The 20,730-nt window shown below is 45.7% G+C and overlaps 1 protein-coding gene across 11 annotated transcripts in view; it reads left to right on the top strand.

Moving 5' to 3' along the window:
• Positions 1-2,344: 2,344 nt before the first annotated feature.
• Positions 2,345-20,730, top strand: part of PPP6R2 (protein phosphatase 6 regulatory subunit 2) — a 99,875-nt gene continuing 81,489 nt past the window's right edge. For 10 of the 11 annotated variants that reach the window (XM_084808756.1, XM_084808754.1, XM_084808751.1 and 7 more), the window contains exon 1: positions 2,345-2,466. The gene's annotated coding sequence lies outside the window, so the exon portion shown is untranslated. Of the gene's footprint in view, positions 2,467-5,434; positions 5,484-20,730 lie in introns of all 11 variants that reach the window. The other variant, XM_084808746.1, reaches the window with a different exon arrangement.

The following is a 20,730-nucleotide window of genomic DNA, read 5'->3' as shown; positions in this document are numbered from 1 at the left end:
AAGCCCACAAACAGGACATGAGCACAAGTTAGGTCCCTCCCGCTCGTGTTCCCCAGCAGTTAGCAGACGGGCATATTGCCTAGGATCCTGGAGGTAATACAGAGCCATCAAGACTAGTACCCATTGAAAGCCTCCTCAATGAGTTAATCTAATCCCCTTGTAAAGCTGTCCAAGTTGGCTGCAATCATTGCATCTTGTCATATTGAATTCTATAGCTGAGCTATGTGCTGTGTGAAGGACTTCCTTTTATCTGTCCTGAATCTCCCACCATTTAGCTTCATGGGATGACCAGCTCTGGGCTCTATTATTATGAGCATACGAGAAAAGGATCTCGCTATCCACATTTTCCGCATCATGCATGATTCTATACACCTCTGTCATATCCCCACTTACCCTTTTTTGTTTTTAAAGCTAAATAGTCCCAGACATGGTAACCTTTCCTCACAGGGGCGTTGCTCCAGCCCCTTGATCATTTTCGTTTCCCTTTCTGCACTTTTCCAAATTCTGCGGTATCCTTTTTTAGGTATTGCGACCAGAACTGTACACTGTAATTCCTAGTGGGGTTGCACCATAGATTTATAGAAGGGCAGTAGCATAGGGACAGTTTTACTTTCAGTTCCATTCCTAATTATGCCTACCATCGAAACGGAGTTTTTGCACATTTGGTCAACATTTGCATTGAGTATATGTGTAAAAATGAAGCCCCCCACCCCCAAGTCAGTTTCATGTGTGGCCCTCGAGGCCCAAAATGATGTGCCCCTCTGCCTGCTTTCATGAAAGAGTGGACCTTGTAGCCCAACAGGTCTCTTCGAGGCTTCAGGTGCCCAAAACAAGAAGCTCTTGAGTGCCTGGTTTCCATCTCTGTGCTCTTTCTACATTCATGCTGTGGAAGGATACATGTTGGGAGCCCCATAACCCTTCGTTGCTTCATCATAGTTTCTGCTAATTGCCTCAAGATAATGGTGATGGCTACTAGCCTGTGACATCATGTGTCAAGTGCTGCAATGTGATTGGATGGACACAGGGAAAAGCAACCCCCACAGTGCAGCTGTGACTTAAACTGAGATGGCGTTTCAACAATGGAAGCAGCTGCCGTATGAGGTCCATCTGCTCTGACTTGCAGCAGTTCTCCATGGCCTCAGATGACGGGGATAGTTCATACAATAGAATAGATTCATAGAATAGTAGGGTTGGAAGGGGCCTACAAGGCCATCGAGTCCAACCCCCTGCTCAGTGCAGGAATCCAAGTCAGAGCATCCCTGACAGATGGCTGTCCAGCCTCGTCTTGAAGGCCTCCAGTGTGGGAGAGCCCACCACCTCCCCAGGTAATTGGTTCCATTGTCGTATTGCTCTTACAGTCAGGAAGTTTTTCCTGATGTTCAGCCGGAATCTGGCTTCCTGTAACTTCAGCCCATTATTCCGTGAAATTCATATCACCTGTTGTTGTTTTTAAGGCCAGAGGTGCCGAGGATTGCATTTGGGGCTTTCTGGCTGCAAAGCACTGTGAGCTCTGAGCCCACCAGGGATTGTCGATTTCTGAACCGCAAGTGCTGGGGAGAAATAGTGGGGCAGGAGGGCTATTGCCTCCTTCAGGCCCTCGTGGCAGAGCTCTGGAGGCATCTGGATGGCCGGCCATCTCCCCCCATGTCGTTGTAAGGTGCAGAGCAAAACAGGAAATGAAAGCAAATTCAGACACACAAAGTCCTGAATGGTTTGGGCCGAAAAGCCATGGCAATATGCAAAGAATGATTTTGTTTAATAGGAATACTGAAATGAGATTTTAAGAATATTGTGCAGCGTTCCTCCCCATTTTCATCAGCTTTCCTGTGAAAGGGCAGAAGTCTCTTTTTCCTCAGTTTCCTCCCTCTATTGCTGCTGCTTCTTCCATTCTTTATTTCTTTCTTTGTATTGGGGCTTCTTGTCTCTAGCTTGTTGGAGATCTTCCTCCTCACTTTCGTAGCTTCATACTTTGTAACTCCTCTCCCATCTTCTGCAGAGCTTGACACGTACTAGCAACTGGCTCAGGCCAGAGGGTTTAAGGCTGCAGGGGAAAATGGAGGGTCCTGCTTCGCTTCCCCTTACCTCTGGTGGTGGAAGTGGTACCGTCCCTCGGAGCAGGTGTCACTGTGGGGTGTCATTTGGCTTCTCCACCGCGGTGGCTGCTCTGGCTCCAAAATGGCAGTGGCCCTGAAAGAGAAGGAAAACTTTCTGGTGTTCGTTGTGTTTTACTCACTCCTGTCCTCTGCTTCAGATTCCTCTGCAGATGCTGCATTGACATGTGAATGCCTTTTTGCATTCATGCTTTTTGGTACTAATTATATTTTCATTTTCTTTTGTTCCTCAGGAAAAGTCAAAAGGTAAACTGAGTTAAATGGAAGCTATTCTTAAAGTCAAGTCTCTGCAGAAGTGGGAAGCCAAATGTTCCTCTGTTTGTGGCGAAGGTCTCATTCTTGATTCGTACAAGAGGTAAGAGCCATTGCTCTCTTCTCTTTATGTCTCATTGGGATTGTGGGCTTGGAGATTTATTTGGTATAGGGGAATCCCAAAAGTATGTGAAGGAGGAGAATGGGGTGTGTAAGGACTGCCTTTTTGACAGTTGCCTGCTGATGCTGGGAACCGGGGGGGGGGGGGGGAGTGTGGCCCACCCTGGTAGTTCTCCTGGGCCTCTCGATGGCTTTTGATGCCATTGACCATGGGTTCCTTCTGGACTGTCTGGCGGTGCTGGACCTTGGAGGCACTGTATTGTAGTGGTTCCTATCCTTCCTGTCAGGTCACGTCCAGAAGATGGTGTTGGGGGATTACTGTTCGGCACTACAGCTCTTGCCCTGCAGTGTCCCACTTGTGCTGTGATGTTTAACAACTACATGAGATAGCTGGGAGAGGTCATCTGGAGCTTTTGAGTGAGATGCCATCAATACGCTGATGATACTCGGCTCTATTGCTCTTGGTCACCCAGCTCCAAGGAAGCAGTCCTTGTAGCTCTTGAACATTGCCTAAGTTTGCTAATGGGCTGGATGAGGATGAACAAGCTGAGATTAAATCCAGAAAAGGTAGGGGTGCAGTTGGTCAATAGAAAGCCTAACTCAAGGATTGGGATTCAATCTGTTGTGGATGGGTTCACACTCCCCCTGAAAGATTGGGTTCGGAGCTTGGGAGTGCTCTTGGACCCTATGTTTTCCCTGGATCTTAAGGGGGTAGTGGTGGTGAGGAGCACGTTTGCACAGCTATGTCTAGTACACTACTTGCAGCAATTCCTGAGTTGGACTGATTTGGCAGCAGTTATCCATGTCTTGGATACGTCAGGCCACCTCCGAAATCTACACTGGTTGCTAGTTGTTTTCCAGGCTCAATTCAAGGTGTTGGTGTTCACTTTTAAAGCTCTAAATGGCTGAGGGCCTGGCTGTCTGAGGGGCTGTCTATCTCGGTATCAACCTAGGTTATTAAGATCAGCAGGAGATACCCATTTGAAGGCCCCCTTGTCAGGCTTGTGAGGAAGGGCTTTCTCCTGTGTTGCTCCTAGACTCTGGAATGCTCCCCATCTGGAGTTGCGACTGGTTCCCACTCTGTGTTCAGAAAGGGGGTGAAGACACATCTTTTTAAATTGGCTTTTTAAATAGTTGTTAACAATTTAATGGTAGCCTATGGTTTTCTCTCGTATATCAGCTTTATATATACTGTCTGTTGTATATATCAGCTTTATATAGAAGTATTCTATATAGCTGTTGTAGTTAAGTTTTTTTGCATACACACAAAAAATTACCCTCTTAAAGGCTAAATGTGAACAAAAGGAGTAAACTTTCATCATTTATATGTAGTTTTGGTTTCGGTGGTGGTGTTTTTTTAAACATGCAGATATTCCATGCTCTTCCAGCAATTTTTCCTGTAATGTGAAAGGGATAATTGACCCATGCTAAGTGCTTATGGATTGGTTGCCTGATGAGGGTCTGTGTTTGATCAGTTGGGCTGTTCTGGGTTATGAACAGGCAAATATCCTTCTTTAAGAGGTGGTGGTTGTTGTTTAAAACGAGGTGAGATTTTATAGGCCGCATGTGATGAAGGAATGGCTTGACGTTCAATCCTTTGGACTGTCCTTTGGGGCCATAGAATAGTAGGGTTGGAAGGGGCCTACAAGGCCATCGAGTCCAACCCCCATGTTAGAATCCCTGTCAATTCAGATGGTTCAAAATGGTTGAGACAAAGCTGCTATCCTGAAGCTTTTTCCCCTGGGGGTGGGGGCAAAAAGGACACTGAGAACATGTCTAGAGAGTTTTCTGTCTCCTTTAAAAGAAACTCAGAGGGGGGTGGAGGGAATGTTTGCCTGAATCAGGCAGCGGCAGAGCAAGGCAGTTTGTGTGAAGCCCTGGTGGTCGCAAATGCTTTGCTTCTCTGGCAGGCCGCTCTCAGGTTGACATCAGCCAAGTGGAAAATAAAACAGTCCTTAGAAAGTCAGATTTTTCCCTGTGCGAATGGGGGCTGTGGTGAAACGGGAAGACAGGATCAGAATTCAAAAAGATCTCCCCGACCACAGGTACGGTTCCTCCCTGTGGGATGTGTTTCTCTGTAGCAGGCTGGGAAATGACTTGAGGTAGCTGTTGATGGCTGGTTGAATGTGAGTCAGAAATGGAGAGGAAGAGGCAGTGGCATTAACAGGACAATGCCAGACCAAGCACGGGAAGCTTTTACTTTGTAAACCGCCTAGAGAGCTTTGGCTATTGGGTGGTATGGAAATGTAATGAATGAATGAAGGCCTTCTCTTCAGCTCGGCGTTATGGGTTGCCATGTTCAGTTAGGCCTGGTGTAACAGACATAGGGCTGCTGCTGCCACTGCCATGAAATGTGCTCACCTGCTTGCCAGCAGTGAGTCCACTTTTTAAACCAGTTGGGCAAGATTCAAGGCCTGGTGACTCTGTGTTTGAGGCTTGAAGCTCAAACCCATGTTGAACAAGGAACCAAAGCAACTGATGCCCGTTGATTTCTGGGAGCTTTTGTGTGCCTAATTCTGCATAATGTCAGGCTGTTGGTGGAACAGCAGGAGGTGGCAGAGGCTCTTTTGCCATGGGCACTGGGATTGGGAATCGGGTCAGGAGGGAGGGACCTTGGGTTGTGCAGGCCAGGGGCTGTGGCCAGAGACTGGCCTTGGAAACACAGCTGTTTGTAGACGCCTCACTTGCCAACATTCCTGTCCAATGCTGCCCCACTGCAGAGAGCTGTGTGCCAGCCTCATGGGGTTTGCTGCCGCCACTGCCCATGTATTTCATGAGGGGGGTGGAGGTCTACGTGGGCCAGGGGGCTTGTAGCTATAGATGCTGCATCCCTAATAATTTGGTAAGTCTTGCACATGAATGAATGAAATAATATTTCCATCCAGGGGCATAGGGGAGGTTTTTCCCCCACATTTAGGCTAACTTTCTCTCTGTCTCCTTTTCCATAACAGCTTTTATTCAGAAGTAAGCTCCACTGAGAACAGTGGGACTTGCTTCCAGGTAAGTGTGCATTGGGTTGCAGCTTAATCCTTTCATGATCAAGAATGTTTGACAGCCGTGGATGATCTGCTGGGTACCTGCAACTAAGTACATTTTCTACCAGGGTGGATTAATTCAAACCGAGGCAATTTAAATCATCAAGAAAAAAGGTCGATTTAAATAACTGATTTAAATCAAGTTTTCCAGTGGAAGATTTGCATGTATTTCCTGAACAATGATGCATATCTGACCACTAGGCCATGTTAATTTCTAACTAAATAGAGTATTATTTACACTCTTTTATTCTTATAAGCAAGCTTTGCATCTCTTGGTCGCACTGTATATATGTTGCATGCTTTGCTTTTCTTACCTGTAGAGGAAAGGTCTTTAAAATATTCCCATGACAGTTTTGAAAACACACGTGTCAGTTTCAGGTTAACAGCCCAATCCTACACATGTCTGCTCAGAAATAAGTTCCATTCAGTTCAATGGGGCTTACGTCCAGGTAAGTGGTATAGGATTCAGCCTTAAAATGACAATGCAGGAAGATGCACGCTAGAAAATTTGTTTTGAATGATAAGGTTCAAGATTTACTTCAGCATAACTCACATTGTTAGGATTAATATGATTTTTGTTTCCTTTTGTCTTTGGTAAACCTGATTAAGGATCAATTTCACTTTATATTTTTTTCTAAAATAAAAAAACTAACATGAAAACATTTGAAATGGGATGGTTTTAAAACCCACCATTTTCTTCTGATATTGAGGAAAATTAGAAACTGATTATCCTTCCATATAGTCTTTAAAAGTATCTACCCTGTAGTAGGCCCTACTCTCCAATAAGCCCAAACTCCCATGATTAAATCTTTCATGAAATGCTACCAGTTCAGTAAGTGAATCACCTGGGCACAACATTCACCTAAATTTATCCCATGTCTTTTGTAAACTCCCGTTAATAGAAATTCCTTCAAATTTGAAGGACTTCTTCTTTTTTAACCAACAGGAAGTTTGAGTGAGGACTTTATACTCGTTTCTAGCTTCATGGAGAAGGGCTGCCTTGAGGAGGCCTCTAGGCAGACTGAGGGGCTCAAACGGCACCTGAAGTGTGGCAAATTGGCTTGTGCCACCCACTCTTTACTGGTAGGTGGGTCAGGGAGTCCAGCCGCTGGCTACGGCAGGATGCATGCAGTAGCATCCCACACTGGAAGCTTTTAAAATGCCAGCCTTTGGCTCGGTTACTTTAGGTGGATTCTCATTGTGTGATTCAAAAATGTATACCTCACTTTCTTTATAAACCCAAGTCAGATAATAGTAAAAAGAAATTAATTAAAAATAGCCATCTCGTAACCTCCTCTAAAAATACAAGCTTAATCCAATGAGAGTAAGATCGTTAGAAGTTTGTTTTAAAATAAACCCTTAATGGATCTATTGAAAGCCTGGTTGTGTGTCCCACTTGACATGATATTCCAGAGAATTGGAGGCTACAACGTCTTCCCACAAGGGAGTTCTGAACAGGTCCTCTCATTTATTTTGTTTGTTTGTTAAATTTATGTCCCATCTTTCCACCAAATGGTGCTCAAGGCAGGGAGAATTTGATGGGGAGAGGTGTGCTCTGATGGGCCCCAATTATGTAGGTGAAAACCAGCACCCTGTCTTGTGCCCAGAAGCAAATGAGCAGCCGGTTCGTTTGATGCAAAGCTGGCCGCTTGGGTTCTCCTCTACCACTCCATGAGGAGGGCAACTGCAGCATTTTGGGCCATATAGCAGCCAGTCTTCAAGCTTAGGGGTGTGAACGATGGTTGCCACTTTGTGTGTGTATCCATTTGCCATGTTCATACCAATACAGGTGTCTCCAACGTTTTTGGACCAGTGGGCAGATTTGGGACTTTGAGAAAGTGTCATGGGTGCTGACACAAAATGGGAACCACCAGGGAGGGAAGTCACAAAACGGCTGCTGTGCTGGACATAGCCATTCACAAAACGTCAATTTGTCGTAGAATGGCAACTTGTTGATGCTGAAATATAAATAACTTGCCTGGGTCTAAGACTCAGAACACACGTTTTCTGGGCTACGTGACTGGTGATTAATCTTGGGCCAGGTGCAGAAAACCATGAAAATGTTGCACCAAAGGCACTGCTTCTAGAGCACAAGAAAAGCCGAATAAAGTAAGCAGGTAAGGAAATTCGCCTAACTTCTTTTGCTTTGCTTAAGTTATGCTGGCATTGCTAGTCTTGGAGAGGTCACAGTAGACCTACACTCTGAGGCCACTGGAGATCTTGTCCAGTCCCTGCACTCAGCCAGCCAGCTGTTGCTCTCACCCCAATCTTCAAGCAGCTGTGCTGCTTCACACTCAAAAGGGCTTCCTTGCTATTTTTTAGAACAAACCCTGGGCTTTTCAGGAAGACCTCTTCTTCATGTTTCCTGTGCCCCTATAGCAGAGGTGGGGGGCCAGATGACCCACCACCCAGCCCTCTGCTGGCTGTCTGATTTCAAGTGGGCATGGCTAGACCCACTTGATTTCAATAGAACCACCCGGTGCTTGGTGTGGTTCTAATGACGTAAAAGGGTAAAGATGTTGCAGAACCCAGAGTCAGAGAGACCACGGAGTGAAGGAAAAAGATATTCTTTATTTAACGCGCGGGCTTAAGGCTGGAATCATTTCCAAAGAGCCAGAAGCCCCGATTTACATTAGCACATTGTTTTTATAGACATTGTGACACATATGAAACGGCTCCTCCTCTCTCTCCTGCGTGGGGTTGCAGTCCTCAACATTTCTTCTCCTAGCACTATTGTTTATAATACAAGAACTGGGTTATAGGGTAGCCATGATAAGGAGAGAACAGAAGAGAACAAGATATACAACTGTATGACCTTTGACAAGATAAGGAATTCCTGTGTCTCGTCAGCTTACAACAATATATTTAAGGGAGAAATTGCTCAGCAAGAACATGAAGCATGAGACTGCATGAGGCTACTTAGTCTGACCCCCGATATGGCTGCTACAAAGAGAGTAAAAAGGAGGAACCTCGGAACCACAGACCAGTCAGTCTGACATCAATCCCTGGGGAAATTCTGGAGCAGATGATAAAGCAATCCATTTGTCAGCACCTTGAAAACAATGCAGTGATTACTCGAAGCCAACATGGATTTGTCAAGAACAAATCCTGCCAGATGAATCTGATCTCATTTTTTGATCAAGTCACCTCCCTTGTAGACTGTGGGAATGCTGTAGACATAATATACCTCGCCTTCAGCAAAGCTTTCGACAAAGTGCCCCATGATCTCCTGATGAGCAAACTAGCTCAAAGTGGGCTAGATGAAACAACGATCCGGTGGATCCACAGTTGGCTACAGAATCGGACTCAAAGAGTGCTTCTCAATGGGACCTTCTCAAACTGGGGAGAGGTAATGAGTGGGGTACCGCAGGGCTCAGTTCTGGGCCCAGTGCTCTTCCACATTTTTATTAATGACTTGGAGGAGGAGGTGCAGGGAATGCTGATCAGATTTGCAGATGACACCAAATTAGGCGGGATAGCTAATACTTTGGAAGACAGAAACAAAATTCAAAGTGATCTTGATAGGCTGGAGTGCTGGGCAGAACACAACAGAATGACATTTAATAGGGTTAAATGCCAAGTTCTGCACCTAGGAAAAAGAAACCTAATGCACAGTTACAAGATGGGGGATACATGGCTCAACAATGCTACAAGCGAGAAGGATCTTGGAATTGTTGTCGATCACAAGCTGAATATGAGCCAACAATGTGATGTGGCTGCAAAAAAGGCAAATGCTCTTTTGGGCTGCATTAATAGAAACATAAGCTTCCAAATCCCGGGACGTACTAGTTCCCCTCTACTTGGCACTGGTTCGGCTACATCTGGAGTACTGTGTCCAGTTCTGGGTACCACACTTTAAGAAGGATGCAGACAAACTGGAGAGGGTTCAGAGGAGGGCAACAAAGATTATCAGGGGACTGGAAACAAAGCCCTCTGAGGAGAGACTGAAAGAACTGGGCATGTTTAGCTTTGAGAAGAGAAGACTGAGGGGACATATGATAGCGCTCTTCAAGTACTTGAAAGGTTGTCAGAGAGGAAGGCCAGGATCTCTTCTTGATGATGCCAGAATGCAGGACACGGAAGAATGGGCTCAAGTGACAGGAAGCCAGATTCCGGCTGAACATCAGGAAAAACCTCCTGACTGTTAGAGCAATACGACAATGGAACCAATTACCCAGGGAGGTGGTGGGCTCTCCCACACTGGAGGCCTTCAAGACGAGTCTGGACAGCCATCTGTCAGGGCTGCTCTGACTTGGATTCCTGCATTGAGCAGGGGGTTGGACTCGATGGCCTTGTAGGCCCCTTCCAACCCTACTATTCTATGGCCAAGAAGCCCTGTTCACAATTAACCTGAAGTGGCTGAGTCTCCTTTGCTCTTGTAGCAGACCTGTGATTGCAGAGAGCAGCTGGATTCCTCTCCCTGCCTCCTCTCCAATCCCTGGTGGGGGTGGGGGGAGGACAGATGTAGCGGATACCTCACCACACCCTATAGACTGCTGTCTTTCACCAGCCCTGTATTTGAGTGAATTTGGAGGCAGGAATAATGCAGGGTATACTCTGAAGAGAGTCCTTCATTTGTCTTCTGTTCACAATGCTCTAGAGTTCCCAGGTGGTTTTGTTGCAGAACTCAGAGTCAGAGAGACCACGGAGTGAAGGAAAAAGAGTTTCTTTATTTAACGCACGGGCTTAAAGCTGGAATCACTTCCAAAGAGCCAGAAGCCCCGATTTACATCAGCACATTGTTTTTATAGATATTGTGACACATAGGAAACGGCTCCTCCTCTCCCTCCCGCGTGGGGTTGCAGTCCTCAACATTTCTTCTCCTAGCACCATTGTTTATAATACAAGAAATGGGTTATGGGGTAGCCATGATAAGCAGAGAACAGAAGAGAACAGCAGAGAACAAGATATACAATTCTATGACCTTAGCCTTTGTTGACAAGAGAAGAAATTCCTGTGTCTCGTCAGCTTACAAACATATATTTCAGAGAGCAAGAGCTCAGCAAGAACATGAAGCATGAGGCTACTTAGTCTGATCTCCGATATGGCTGCTACATTCCCCCCTTAAATGCATAATTTCATTACAATTATAGCATTTCATTACGCAAATAGACATTCTGGGTTGCGAAGCATAACACAGGACTCTTATAGCAACCCTCTTACTTAATACCTTGTTGAGCTATTAGAGCGTCGAGGGCGGGAGTTTTACTAGCTGAGACATAAAACAGATTGGTTAAACAGCGCATAAGACAAGGAATGCAAAGGCATAACAGTATCTCTATGAACAACACTGGTAGAATTAGGATGAACAATGCCTTAAGCCAGCTAAGATCTGGAAGCCAAGGGGTTAACCACTTTAGCTAATTGTTTTCTTATTGTTATGTCAGCCACTATATTATGCATGCAGATTATTGATTTGAACATCTACAGCATTACTATTATTAGTCAAATTAAATGATGGAGGAGAAAAAGATTAAAAAAACCTGTTTGCAGGTATACCTCTTGGCAAACAAAAATGTTTTACTCTCGTGATGTTAGCCAGGTGAAGCCAGTAATTATCAGCAAATCACTGGGACAAACTTTCCCTTTCAGGGGCTGGCCCCCCTTTTTGCACCTTATTAAGGAGACACAATGCAACACTACTAACACTACAACACGCGTGTTTGATCTTCTTTGGGATCTGACCGTACGCCGGGCAGCTATTCACTTGGCAAGCTGCAGTAAGGTCTAGTCCCCTACTTCAATTCTCCAGTTGCAGGTCTGACCGTACGCCGGGGGACAGTCTCCTGGTGTGTCCACAGTAAGGTCTAGTCTGAGTCTTCTTACTGCTTTTTCAGAATGATTTTTAAAGGATTTTCAGGATTTCTGTTTACAGTCTACTTTCCCCCTCTCGCTCTCTTGACTCGTGTCCAATGTATCCAGGGTTTAACTCCAGCTGCTTTCATAGCTGCGGGGGTGGAAAGTATGACAGTTCTCAGTCCCCTCCATCTGGGAGTCAAAGGGTTATTTTTCCCTCTTTAACTCATACTTTAACTCTTGGTTGGAAAGGATGAACTTCTGTGATGGGAATTGGGGGCTTATTTTCTAAGACAAAGCGACGCTGGGCTTGAAGAACTTTGTTCAGTGTTTGGACTTCTTGTTTAAGGCTAAGGTTTGCTTGCTCTTGATGCTGCTCCAGTGTCAATTATGAAGTCAATGTCACGGCCCCTCTCAAGCTGTCTCCCTCTTCGCCCATTCTGGCCCCTTTGGTTTTTTCCTTTGTGTATTTGATTTATTTTATTTGGGCATTCATGCTACTAATGTCCATCTTGTCCACACTGGGCACACTGGTTCTTTTTTAAGAATCTTCTGCCTCTGCCGGGTCTTCTTCCTTTCTTCTTTCATCCATGTCTTCTTGGGCCTCTGGGTTGAGGGAGGTATACTGGCGATAGGCATTTGAAAGACGCTCCAAGTACGCTCTGGGGCCTCGGTGGCACCTTGCAGCACTTTAGACACTTTGGTCATATTAACTGACTTCTTCATACCTGCTTTTATGGCTTTTAACAGCAGGGTTTGATACTGGGTGAGGCACTCTAGCCCCACTTGTGTTTTGGGATTTCAGCAAGGGGGGGGGGGTTACTTACAAGGAGACTTTATTGGGTAACTTACAGCACACAGGCGTACTTAATGGTTGGATCAGACAGCTTCTCTGAACCACGAGCTATTGGGCTAAATGGGTTTTATACCATACATGTTACATGTTATACATGAGGCAGCACAACACTAGCAAGCATTTTCAGCATAGGCTAGAAGTGTTTGGTTCTCAGGCACAGCTTCCTGTAAACAACTTCGCTTCCCAAAGTGCTTGATAACACTTTTATTTATTACTATAGGAAGATAATTTTTTTCTCTTTCTTTTGCTTTCTTTTTCTTTGCTGATCTGCCTGTATTGCAGATCATGTTTCAAACTTTTTACATAAAACTTTCTGCTCCATGCACCAGCCTTGTCTCTTTATTTGTCTTTTTCAAGTTAAACTCACTTACTTAAACCTTTCTGCCTTACACTAGTCTCAATGACACACATTTGGGATAGGCTCTTCTTCTCCTTCTAGTTACATTTTCTTCATCTTAAAGAACTATTACATTATTGTGGCTACTTTACCCCAGGTAATAAGCTCCAGGCACAATCAGCTGCTTTTAATTTACCCTGGGGGCAACTATGGCCACGCTTCTTTTCTACAAATGTTTTTTCTTTGCCTCTTGCCTTTTCTTTCTTCTTTTTTTTTCTTCCTTCTCTGTCTGTCTGCTACTTTCTCTATTCCTTTTTTTTCTACTTGCTTTTGTCTTTTCTCTACTTGACTTTGTCTTTTCTTCCTTGTCATCCATTGGGAACCACACTTAGTATTATTTGGAGTTCCAACTAACGCTAATCTGCAAATATCACATATATTTTATGATATTTAAGAAATCATAAAATATACACAACAAACTTTTTCTGCAATTTAACACAATGAATGGAAAACACTTCTTGCATGGTAAGGCATGATGGAGCAGATCCAGCAATTATACTGCTCTTCTGGCTGAAAGCTCAGGGCTCATTAAAATCAAGGGACGTGCATACCCACACACGCAGAGTTCTAGGTCACCATTTTTGCATCGGCAACTCTATGCTGCATGAGTTCCGGCAAAAGGAAATCTAAAAGTTATAGATCAAACTCAGCCTGCTGTACACTGAGCTGACTACAAACATAGACACACGGTCCACAGCGATGAGAGTTCAAGTTTATCAAAAGCTTCACAGCACTGTCCATGGCAAGTCTTTGACAATTTAAAATTTTAGTCCGTGTGCAGAGTGTCTCTAAAAAGCCCAGACATTGATGGAAGCAAACAGAGACGGCTCTGGGCAATGAAGATGCGATGTTTCCAGCAAAGGCTCTCTACTTTTGCATCAGTTTAAAAAGGGGAAGTGTGGCCCTACACCCCTTCTGACAGACAAGGGCCTTTAACTTTTTAGCAAGGCCTCTGTCTAAACAGAGCTGCACAGCTCAGCTCTCTAGCCGTGACACTTTAACTTGGGCAACTCCTCTGTAAATTTTATTTTATTTCTGTCAGGTTCTCTCACAGACATTTTAAAAACTTACTCTTTTTTTTTTCTTCTAACCTGGTACACGAAAGCACTGAAACACTGAGTGCTGAAACTCAGGACGCTGGGGGGTGATGGGCATCGCCTTATACTTGCATTTTTCAAGCTGCCATTAATCTTCGGGGAGGTGGTGGGGTGATTTGCAGGACTTCAAAGGCAAGCTTCCCAGTTTGTTTGTATTTGTAAATCCCAAGCTTAAAACAGGACACGATGAGGTACAGGGCAGCCAAATTCTTGCTTTGGCACAGGCAACAAATAACTCGGGTCAGCTTTCTTTGCTGGGGTCTCAAACAGGAAAACAGTCTTAATTTAAAGTTGTAACATCACTGACAGCGTCAGCCAGCCAGCTACACAGATCTCATTGTTTTTTAAGACAGTTGCTCCAATATCTTCTTTTCTTCTCAATCAGGTTGGGTCTCCCAGCTTACACAGTTTATTGCAGCTTTCAGGAGCATGGTAGTAGCGTGATTTTGGCTTGGCCAGGAACATGCTGTCTGGTTTCTCGGTCTCTTTAGCACACACACTTAGGCAGTGTAACACTGGACACTCAAATCAGTGAGATTTCTTCATTGCAGGGAATCCCACGGCAAAAGCTTAATGGTTACGCTCTTTAGAAATCATATAGCTGATGGTCGGTAGCTACAGGCTCTATGCAATTCTAACACAGTTCAAAGCTAAACACGGTTACCTTGACAGAGATCTTCAACATGGTCTTTCCGCTTCATTCTGCCTTGGGACAGTCTTATGGCACACTTAGGGGTCTAGCCTGTGCTCTGGGGGCTGATTCTTCACCTTTATTTTCTATTTTGCCTTCATCTTCTGGGTCTTCATTTTCAGTTTCCATTTCTTAGGGATTTCATCTCAATTAGGCGAGGTGATGATGTTGCACAACTCAGAACGTTGTGGGCAATTTTCCTGCCCCCCCCTCTCTCGGCGCGCTAGGCTAACAGCTACGTCTTCGGCCTTACACTCTCATGCTCCCACGCTTTGTTAAAAGCCAGACTGTCCTGCAACATTTTTCTAATAAACAGCCTCAGATCTTGTTCTTTTTTTCCTCTCAGCTTGACCTTGAGCTTTTTGCTGTTTTCTCTCTCTATTCTGAATCTTTTAAAAAAACCTTTTTCCTTCTTTGTTTGACATACATCTCAAGGGGGTGCAAGGTTTGCTTCCCCCACCACCCATAGCCTCCCTCCTAAATTGAAGACAGACACAATTAGGGAATGGGAATTAGTCAGTGAGTAAGGGGTCTCACTGGCCGACACAAGAGGATTTTACACACCACGCACTTTGCTACTGGCCTGGGCACCCGGACGGTCAATGGTATGCTTCAGAAACTGCAGTAGCCACTCACACAATCATCATTCTCTCTACTGCATCCATATGTCCCTGCCACCCACTTTTCCCACTTTTTACCAGAGCGGAAAACGGCTTCCCCAGCTTCCTCAGCTTCCTACTGAGTACTGGCGTGCTGGGTACTGGCGCCCACTCGGGGATGTGATCAGGCCCCCCTTCTACCCGCAAGGAGTAGGTTCTTTTGTATACGTATACCACCAACACTGACCTTTTTCATAAGGCGGTGCCCTCTTTTTTTCTGCCCAGTGGCCTTTCTCCCTAAAGGCAGGGCCCTCTTTTTTTCTGCCCAGTGGCCTTTCTCCCTAAAGGCGGGGCCCTCTTTTTCCCATATACTTGCCTTTCTCCTGAAGGCTTCCAATGTGGGTTTCAACTCAATTGCAGCTGCAATACAGGCAGGGCTCAAGTTCCTTCCTCCGCTTCCCAAGGTTCTCTTGCCGCTCGCTGCCGTTTGGGATAGGCTCTTCTTCTCCTTCTAGTTACATTTTCTCATCTTAAAGAACTATTATATTATTGTGGCTACTTTACCCCAGGTAATAAGCTCCAGGCATAATCAGCTGCTTCTAATTCACCCTGGGGGCAACTATGGCCACGCTTCTTCTTTACAAATGTTCTTTCTCTTTGCCTCTTGCCTTCTCTTTCTTCTTCCCCCCCCTTCTCTATCTGTCTGCCACTTTCTCTATTTCTCTGACTTTTTCTACTTGCCTTTGTCTTTCTCTACTTGTCTTTGTCTTTTCTCTTGTCATCCATTGGGAACCACACTCAGTATCATTTGGAGTTGCAACTAACACTAATCTGCAAATATCACATATATTTTATGATATTTAAGAAATCATAAAATATACACAACAAACTTTTTCTGCAATTTAACACAATGAATGGAAAACACTTTTTGCATGGTAAGGCATGATGGAGCAGATCCAGCAATTGGGGGGGGGGGGGAGCTCTCGGGGCTAAGCTCTCGGGGCTATCTATCACTAGACAAGCTAGCCAGGGATTTACAATATCACTCACACACACACACACCTTTTCTTCTCTTCCCCTTCAACTTGGTACACGAAAGCAAAGTGCTGAAACTCAGGACGCTGGGGGGTGATGGGCATCGCCTTATACTTGCATTTTTCAGGCAGCCATTAATCTTTGGGGAGGCGGTGGGGTGATTTGCAGGACTTCAAAGGCAAGCTTCTCAGTTTGTTTGTATTTGTAAATCCCAAGCTTAAAACAGGACATGATGAGGTACAGGGCAGCCAAATCTTTGCTTTGGCACAGGCAACAAATAACTCGGGTCAGCTTTCTTCGCTGGGGTCTCAAAACAGGAAAACAGTCTTAATTTAAAGTTGTAATATCACTGACAGCGTCAGCCAGCCAGCTACACAGATCTCATTGTTTTTTAAGACAGTTGCTCCAATATCTTCTTTTCTTCTCAATCAGGTTGGGTCTCCCAGCTTACACAGTTTATTGCAGCTTCCAGGAGCATGGTAGTAGCGTGATTTTGGCTTGGCCAGGAACATGCTGTCTGGTTTCTCGGTCTCTTCAGCACACACACTCAGGCAGTCTAACACTGGACACTCAAATCAGTGAGATTTCTTCATTGCAGGGAATCCCACGGCAAAAGCTTAACTGTTACGCTCTTCAGAAATCATATAGCTGATGGTCTACAGGCTCTATGAAATTCTAGGACAGTTCAAAGCTAAACACAGCTACCTTGACAGAGATCTTCATCGTGGTCTCTCCGCTTCATTCTGCCTTGGGACAGTCCTATGGCACACTTTCCACTCGAAGAGGGGTCTAGCCTTTGCCCTGGGGGCTGATTCTTCACCTTTATTCCATTTTGCGCCTTTATCTTCTGGGTCTTCATTTTCAGTTTCCATTTCTTAGGGATTTCATCTCAATTAGGCGAGGTGATGATGTTGCACAACTCAGAACGTTGTGGGCAATTCTCCTGCCCCCCCTCTCGGCGCACTAGGCTAACGGCTACTTCTTCGGCCTCACACTCCCACGCTTCGTCAAAAGCTGGGCTGTCCTGCAACATTTCTCTAATTAACAGCCTCGGATCTTGTTCTTTTTTTTTCTCTCAGCTCGACCTTGAGCTTTTTGCTGTTTCCTCTCTGTTCCGAATCCTTTAAAAAAAAATCTTTTCCTTCTTTTTTTAAAACATACATCTCAACGGGGTGCAAGTCTTGCTTCCCCCACCTCCCATAGCCTCCCTCCTAAGATGAAGACGGACACAAAGAGGGAAGGGGATTGGTCAGCGAGTAAGGGGTCTCACCGGCTGACATGAGAGGAATTTCACACCACGCACTTTGCTACTGGCCTGGGCACCCGGACGGTATGCAACAGAAACCACAGTAGCCACTCACACAATCATCAGTTTCACCACTTCATTCATATGTCCCTGCCACCCACTTCCCCACTTTTCCACTAGAGCGAAGCAGTTTCCTCAGCGCCTTGCTGAGTATTAGTGCCTGCTCGGGGGAGTGATCAAGTCCCCCCTCCACCCCCAATCGGGTGGGTCACCTTTAGTATACGTATACGAACACTGACCTTCTTCATAAGGCGCGGCCCTCTTTTTTTCTGCCCAGTGTCCTTTCTCCCAAAGGCGGGGCCCTCTTTTTACTCCATATACTTGCCTTTCTCCTGAAGGCTTCCAATGTGGGTTTCAACTCAATTGCAGCTGCGATACAGGCAGGGCTCAGGTTCCTTCCTCCGCTTCCCAAGGTTCTCTTGCTCCTCGCTGCCGTTTGGGCGGTCCTGGCTCAGGCTTTCTCCCGTTCACCCAACAAAAAGGTCGGTGGCGCCAAGAAAGGGAGGCGTGTGCCGAGCTCTCCCTCCCGGTGCGGCGATTAAGAGCAGGCAACTGCCACCTCTCTGTCTCAGAGCCTGCCACATCCGAGTCACGGCACCATTTATGTTGCAGAACCCAGAGTCAGAGAGACCACGGAGTGAAGGAAAAAGAGATTCTTTATTTAACGCGCGGGCTTAAGGCTGGAATTGCTTCCAAAGAGCCAAAAGCCCCGAGGCACATTAACACATTGCTTTTATAGACATTGTGACACATATGAAACGGCTCCTCCTCCCCCTCCCGCGTGGGGTTGCAGTCCTCAACATTTCTTCTCCTAGCACCATTGTTTATAATACAAGAAATGGGTTATAGGGTAGCCATGATAAGCAGAGAACAGAAGAGAACAGCAGAGAACAAGATATACAATTCTATGACCTTAGCCTTTGTTGACAAGAGAAGAAATTCCTGTGTCTCGTCAGCTTACAAAAATATATTTCAGAGAGCAAGAGCTCAGCAAGAACATGAAGCATGAGGCTACTTAGTCTGACCCCCGATATGGCTGCTACAGTTTGAGCCTTGTTTTTCTCTAATACCGAGGAAATGCGGAATATTTGCCACGTGTGTGTCTGTAATGTATGTAACTGGTGCGTGAGTTTTGGAGTTTCCGGTGGTCTAAGAGGCTGCAGGGAGGATCCTGTTGTCACCAAGCTCTGCCTCTCCAGGGCTCAGAATGACCAAGCCCTGGGTCTTTGCAAATGAAGCTGAACAGGAGTCTCTTTCCTGAGGCTTGGACTGTTGGTAGACTGATGGCCTGTGCACATGTACCAACAAGCCATCAGTTTACAAACCAGTGGGTTGTCATGCGCAAGCAAGCATACTGTCTGCAGCACACTCACCTCTTCCACTGCCTGCAGCACACTTGCCTCTTCCACTGTACAGCACAACCCACAATCAGTTGCTTTGTAGGTTGTGCAGCATGACATCCGAATCCAGACTGCTGGGTTGTTTAGGGGCCCAAGAACAAACCATGGGTTAGCCTCTGGGTTGTTTAGCCCCTAAACAATCCAGTGGTCTGGGTTTGCATGACATGCTCAGCAACCTGCAAACGAGCCAATCATGGGTTGTGGGGTAAAAGGGGAAGTGGCGGGCATGCTACAGGCAGCATGCCTGCTCGCCCCAACAGCCCAGTGGTCTTTAAACAGATGGATTGTCGTAACGCACGAACCACATCAGATAGGTGCCATAGCTTGCTGTCCCCATTTTGGTTATGGCTGATGCAAAGCTTTCCTGGCCATTGCTGCTGACCCTTAAGACTCCAGCAGACACGTTGAAGCAGGAGAATCAGTTGAGCAGCAGCAGCAATAGCTGCGGTCATGAGGACTTCATGGTCCATGAAGTCACAAAGAGTCAGAAGCAACTGAACGAATAAACAACAAAATAGAAGCATAGCTTCCAAATCCCGGGAAGTACTAGTTCCCCTCTACTCAGCACTGGTTAGACTTCATCTGGAGTACTGTGTCCAGTTCTGGGCGCCACACTTTCAGAAGGATGCAGACAAGCTGGAGAGGGTTCAGAGGAGGGCAACAAAGATGATCAGGGGACTAGAAACAAAGCCCTACGAAGAGAGACTGAAAGAACTGGGCGTGTTTAGCCTTGAGAAGAGAAGACTGAGGGGAGACATGATAGCACTCTTCAAGTACTTGAAAGGTTGTCACAGAGAGGAAGGCCAGGATCTCTTCTTGATCACCCCAGAATGCAGAACACGGAATAATGGGCTGAAGTGACAGGAAGCCAAATTCCGGCTGAACATCAGGAGAACTGTTAGAGCAATATGACAATGGAACCAATTGCCAGGGGAGGTGGTGGGCTCTCCCACACTGGAGGCCTTCAAGATGAGGCTGGACAGCCATCTGTCGGGGATGTTCTGACTTGGATTCCTGGTTGAGCAGGGGGTTGGACTCGATGGTCTTGTAGGCCCCTTCCAACCCTATGATTCTATGACTCTGCACGTCATGCATGGCTATAGCTCAATAGGGATAGAAAGGGAAAGAAAAATACTCCAGCTGAATTACTGGCAACAAAGGTGGTGCCGACAAGAGAGATTTGGATTCTGGGACCACGGGCTATACTTCCTGGAAGATGAGCTGCTGGCAAGGGACGGGTTGCACCTCACAAAGGCTGGGAAGAATGTGTTTGGCCACAGCATGAAGAACTTCACCAGGAGGACTTTAAACTGAATTCTACAGGGGAGGGAGACATAAAGTTGTGGGTAACAATGGACGAAGGCTCATGCACCTCAGCAGAGAAAACAGCTCTAATAGAGCCCAATAATAATCTTCACAAACATGTAGGAAAAAAGCCAGACCATGAAGCACATGGCCATCGATGCCAATATACTAATGCCCAGGGTATGGGAAACAAACAGAATGAACTTGAACTCTTAATACAGGAGGGAAACTATGACTTGATAGGTGTAACTGAGACTTGGTGGGATGACTTGCATGACTGGAATACAGCAACTGAAGGATATAACTTGTTCAAAAAGAACAGGAGGAACAGAAAGGGAGGTGGAGTTGCACTGTATGTGAAAAAGACATATCTCTGCACAGAAATACAGGAGGATGAGCTTGGTAGCCCCATCGAGAGCATCTGGGTTGAAATAAATGGAGCAAAGAATAAAAGGAACCTGGTGGTCGGAGTCTACTACCGGCCACCCAATCAAGGAGAAGACAAGGATGAAACTTTTGAAAAGCAAACTGCCAGTGTTTCAAGGAAGCATGATGTAGTAATGGGGGACTTCAATTTCCCTGATATTTGTTGGGAGACAAATTCTGCAAAACGTGGCCCCTCCAGGAAATTCGTGACTTGTGTGGCGGATAACTTCCTCCTACAGAAAGTAGAGGAAGGAACTAGACGATTGGCTATCCTTGACTTGATCCTAACCAACAGAGATGACTT

The sequence above is a fragment of the Heloderma suspectum genome, chromosome 7, assembly GCF_057233095.1.
Source record: "Heloderma suspectum isolate Gila_16-S chromosome 7, 16-S_ref, whole genome shotgun sequence".
NCBI classification, from domain to species: domain Eukaryota; kingdom Metazoa; phylum Chordata; class Lepidosauria; order Squamata; family Helodermatidae; genus Heloderma; species Heloderma suspectum.
This window is presented reverse-complemented; position numbering and strand designations above follow the sequence as displayed.